Consider the following 6,000-nt stretch of genomic DNA (forward strand, 5'->3'; position numbering starts at 1 on the left):
AATGCTAGTAAAACGGAAAGTCAAATAAATTGGGTACTGGTGTCATAAGGGTATATTGACCGCTTGGTGGTTGTAGTTCCATACCATAAAAGGGGACTTCATAAGTGGAGGGGAGCGTTGAAGTGGGACACTAGACTTAAGAGATTTTAGACTCTTTCATTCGACAAACGTTGAGTGAGGAGGAAAGATCAGGAATGAGTTTTAACATGTTTTATCCTTTAATTTCAAGAGAGAAGCCGATTCCAGAGGTGAATGGTGAATGACTCTTCTCTTCACTGAAAACACATGCACATCCTCTCAAAATAAGCAGAGTTTTATATGGAGGGGGAAAGCAGGACTATAAGTAGCTGGCTGCAGACTAAAGACTATTGAACTAATGGATGTAGAACGGAGCCCACAGCTCTAAGGGATTTGGACTTTTTACAGCACGGAGCGCCGGTTACGTCAATAATCTTGTTGTGTTTTATTAGAGGTTGCTTGCTTGTGAGTTTGAGTACACCGAAGGCCAAGCATGAGTTTGGTAATTAGAGTAAAGCAATCATTCCATTACTCTCGTTAGTGTCTCAGGAGCCTCAATTAAGCCACTGTTCTCTAACGCTCACCGCTGGAAATGAAAATGCGGTGAGCAGAAGTGGACCTACCGGACCACTGAAAGACCCAGGGCCTATTTAGTGGGGTAAAGTCTGGGACTGTGGCAGCTGACCCCCAGGGTAGGAACGAGACTGAAGCCAGGTGCCAAGAGGCAGGATGGGCTGGGACCAGGTACAGGTCTGGAACAAGGTGCCAACAAGCAGGACGGGCTGGGACCAGGTACAGGTAGGACAGGTCAAGATGGGACCAAACAGGATGCGACGGACAGGTAGGAGCCTGCCTTAAGTACCCAGTGAATCTCAGCGATAGGCTGAGATGCACTTCCTAGGAGTGCTGCACTGGCCCTTTAAGAGAGGGGCAGCGGCACATGTGCATCCTCAAGGAGCATTCCGGGAGTAGGAGACACCCACGTGGACGAGAGCAGGAACGCCGGGCATCGTAGAAGGGGCTGCTGCGGTGGTGGGTGACAGCACATCTCCGCAGGAGGAGAGCAAGGAGTGCAGGGATGCAGCATTACATTCTCCCAGCCACTTGTCCCATTTTGTGGATGGTGATAGTAGACCCAATGGAGCTGTCACCACAGTGAGTCTTAAATGCAGCTCCACGTGAGGGGCTTGGCTACAGGAAAATACCTCCACTAATGCACAGCACAGGGGGTCTTTCCCATGGGGCAGCTTGTAGTACTTAAGACACTGACGAGGGGATGGAGAGTTGTTGCTGTCTGGAGCTGGATAAATTGGTAAAATTGTGATATTCGTTGTCTGGATTTCAAGTACTATCTTAAGGACTATGGTTGATATACGTGTTTTGGAGGGGCGTAAGGACTATTGTAATTAAAAAATTGTTGCACCGTTAGGCTGACTAGGTGATTACTACAACCCAGGCACAACCTCAGATCTTCAAAGTAAGAAGTAGTGATTAACTAATCAAGCATTTGGGAAACAGTTATAGAATGGACAGGGTTAGCTTTAAATGGAACCTGTCACTAGTTTTTCGGCCTATAAGCTGCGGCCACCGCCATATACAGCATTCTAACATGCTGTATGCAAGAGCCCAGGCCGCTGTGTAGAATGTAAAAAACACTTTATAATACTCATCTAACGGTCGCGCTGCGGTGGATTCTAGTCAGATGGGCGTCTCCGTTGTCCGGTGCCGGCGCCTCCTCTTTTGGCCATCTTCGTCCTCCTTCTGAAGCCTGTGTGCATGATGTATCCTATGTCATACACACTCGCCGGTCCCGTGGAGGTGTGACGCCCTGGACTAGCCAGGTAGTCACATACATAACAACATGCACACACCGCCCACCCTAGACAGTAACAACAGTCAGACAAAAACCCTTGTTGCCTCCCTCCAGGGCCTGATGTCTACACCAGGTGGGGCGGAGCCAGGCGGTTGGCCCCACCCACCGAGGAGTTCACAGGCCTGGAGGCGGGAAAAGGAGACAGATCAGTTTAGGAGGTGAAAGTGAGAGGAGTGAAACGTCTGCGTGTGCCTGGGTAGGAGCCCAGGCACTGACAGCAAGGTTGGCAGACGGTGGTGGCCATCTGCAGGAGTTGGTGGAACTCTGCAAAGCCGTAAGGACTGGGGCTGGGCTGTGGCCCACCGGTACCGAACCGGGGAGCGGAGTGAAGCTAAGCACACACAGGCAGGGCCATAGGACCCCGACCAGGCTTGGAGCCGCCAACAATAGTCAAATCCGAGTGTGACAGGAACCCCAGGGGTTCCCCAACAACCAAGTCCCAACAGAAGGCAAAAGTCCACACCGTGAGGATATACAGCCACCGCCACAGGCTAGAGATCCAAGGGCCAGCGCCTGCGGGCAAAACTGGCTCCTACGGCACCTATATGCCGGGGAGCGGACTACCGGTGGGCAACCACAGGAGTCAGAACATTCTAATAGGTGCAGGGAAAGACAGCCACCATCAGCCGTCCGGGGAGAGCACAACAACAACACTGCAGCCGGCTGCCTGCGGGACTCGTCCATCCGGCCGTTATGGTTTACCAGAGACTCTTGTCAGTGACTGTCTGAGTGAGTACACCAGTGCCGTCCGGCACCGCGCCGCGCTGTCCCTGCAACCCTGCACCCCAGTCATCCAGCCTCCCCGTTACACCACCGGGCCCCGGGATCACCAACCCCCTACCCACGGAGGGGACAATATCCTAGTTGCTCTCTATCATCTCTCCCGGGATCCCCGTTACCAGCAGCGGTGGTGCCGTCATCACCACGTCCCGTGGGTGGCGTCACGAACAATCTCCCCCACCCAAACCATCCCTTTTCACTCACGGGTGAGGAGTGCTGCTCGAGTCCCCGGGTCCAGCCCACCGCTCGAGCCACCGAGCAGCAGCAGCAGAAGCCCCGGACCTGAGCGTGGCAAGCGCGTCCCCTCCGCCCGCGACACAGGCGCACTTTTAGCACCCCTGAAGCCATCAGGAGCTACAAGCTACTGCATCCTGTCAAAGATGCAGGGCCTACCCCCAGGAACCCAGAAGACCAGTGCCAGTAACACCAAAACGCATATATAATCTCTGTTTTTCCTTTTCCAAAGGACTGGTGACAGACTAGGGTTGAACCCAATAAATGGCCACCTAGGGGTGGAACCGATCCAGTCCACTAGACGACAAGCAGGGAGGAGGGGGTCAGACAGTTAGTAAGTGAAAGTGAGAGAAGACGGGCGTAACCGTACTGAAGGGAGTGTGTAAAAGTGACCTGTCAGACGCAGGTGTGTGGTTGCCGAAGGAGTACGTTGGAATACTCTCGGAACCATTGCACCGACGGGGTACAGAGCCCTCAGGCAAACGCTCCAGGCAGACCTGCACAGTAAAGGGACCATCCAGGACCTCACTGACCGTAAAGTCCGGGGCACCAACAGTGATGGGAGAACCAGGGACCGGAATGGAACACCTGCCCTACAGGGTTCAAACTGCCCGCTGTATGGACTAAAGACTGAAAGACTACCAGGAGGGGACCCCCAGATGCTCCAAGCCACGGGGACCCACCAACTAGAGACAGGTGCAGGGGAAAGAAGTCACCAGATTACCACACCGGCACTGGGACGAAGGGGACTAGTGGTGAGGACCAGCCTTCCTCAGGTTACCAGCCATCACAACGCTGTGTGTAAAGAAACCAGTTACACTGCAATCCCTTGTGTGGCCTACCTTCTTTCCGCGCCTAACTTCATCATCTACCCCCTGGGACCCCGGCCTTACTTGCGGAGGGCCCAACATCCAGGCTGCCATTAACATCAGCCCCAGCGACGAGAGACTGTACAGCGGCAGCTCCATATACCTAGCCACAACTCGCAAGTGGCGTCACGATAAAAACTTTACTACTATTCCTCTGTATATAACCCCCTTCAAGCGACCCCCAGGGTCACGGAACCAGGCAATGGCCACCCAGTGAACTGTCCCCGTAAATATACGGCCTGGGACCGAGTACTTATCAAAAACAGTTCAATCGAATTGAGTTTAGAGACAAAAATATAAAGAACCTCAATTACCAGAATAAAATGTAAACTTTATTAATATCTAAATTTAGTTAAAATACACCCAGTGACTGTGAGCACACAGGGGCATACAAGCAAAATTAAAGAGCATTACCAAATGGGATCCCTCTTACAAGGGAACTGCTCTTAACTATGGGGAAATGTATACTGGTGTGTGTGTAGCATATACCCCCTTTAGAAAGCTAATTATTCCTTGATGCCCCCTAGATATCAAAAAGCATTCATTACACCATAGGTGCACAATAGGGTAGAAGGGGTGGACAGTCTCTATGGAGTCCCTATCTCACCCTATACATGCTTACTCCTACCTACCGACGGGGGGTTTGACGCCGTAACTTTTTTGGGCGCCCCCGTTCCACGTCGGCTTACCCTTATGCACCCTACCTCAAGGTGAATGAATACTAAACAATTTTTTAGAATTCAAAAATAATTCAAAACATTCATGGATCAGATTAAATGCAAATATTGTACAACCTGTACGAAGAATGCGCAAAAGGGACCTAAATGACTAATCCTCAATGCATTCTAAATATCAAATGAGTATAAATGGCACCATGGGGGCGGAGTAAAGTGGAAGGGAAGACAATCTGTATGGTGTCCCTATCTCACCCTATACACACTCACTCCTACCTACCAACGGAGGGTTTGACGCCGTAACTGTTTTGGGCGCCCCCGTTCCACGTCGGCTTTCCCTTAATACACCCTGCCTCAAAGGTGAACAATTTCTAAACAGTTTTTCAAAAATCACACATGATTCTAAAAGATGGACCTGCACATGTACATCCTACAGTTTAGATAAAATATTCACTAATATATTGCAGAGCGTTTACTGATAATCAAGATGCCATCTTTTGAAAAAGGTGATAAGGTAAATTTCTGATTACCATAGCTTATCGTACAGATTGCACAAAAATATATAAGGAGAAGGGAATATAGATGCAGTTACTTCCCTTCAGATAATCGTTTCTATATCGCCTCGACGCGTTTCCCCTTCTTATGGATATAAGGATCATCAGGAGGCAAAAGTTCCAGCTGTCAGATGTGGTGATCCATGGCTGTGCGCCCTGGTCACAGGAAGTGCAGGGTTTAAAAACCGGCACCAATAGATCACATGGGGCCACCAACCAATAGCAACCCCTGGCTATCTCATCTCTAACACTTGTTACTGCGCATGTCACTCATGCTCTAGCCAATGAGTGACCTGATCCCATGAATGCACGCAGGCACAAGGAAGTTGCGTGCACTTTCAAGGGAACCGGCAGCTAAGATTAGTACCGCCCTTGTTTCTAGGTCACCACTCCCGTCCTCAATCCATCTCTCAGAACCGCCCACCATCAGAGCCATAGTGGGGTAACGCCTACAGGGCATATACATCCTAATCACAAATGTCAGATTAAAGACCGGAAGTAAAGGGGTTGTGTCTGTACGCAAGCCTGCCGGCACCACAGGTACTACTTTCAAAGGCATCACAATGCGGCGCCCAGTCAAATCCCTCGGGCAAAATGACGTAACCGCGCCTGCGTACTGATCTGCCAGTATTACAGAACACGCCCCATTTAGCCTCCTATCTCACTAATGGCATAACAATGCGGCGCCCCGTCAAATCCACCGGGCAAAGTGACGTAACCGCGCATGCGTACTGATCTGACGATATTCCAGAACATGCCCCATTCAGCCTCCTGTCCCACCAATGGCATCCCAATGCGGCGCCCAGTCAAATCTCCCCGGGCAAGATGACGCACCGCACATATGCACTGATCTATCGGCCTTACATTATAAGATACGCCTAATTCGTCCTCCTAACATGGCACCCAATTAACTCACGTGAGGGGCGTATAGAAAACCATCCCCTTCTCAAATGTGGATTTTAGCCGCACATATAAAACAAATCTGCCGGCATCATCAA

The sequence above is a fragment of the Anomaloglossus baeobatrachus genome, chromosome 5 (assembly GCF_048569485.1).
Source record: "Anomaloglossus baeobatrachus isolate aAnoBae1 chromosome 5, aAnoBae1.hap1, whole genome shotgun sequence".
Taxonomy (NCBI): Eukaryota; Metazoa; Chordata; class Amphibia; order Anura; family Aromobatidae; genus Anomaloglossus; species Anomaloglossus baeobatrachus.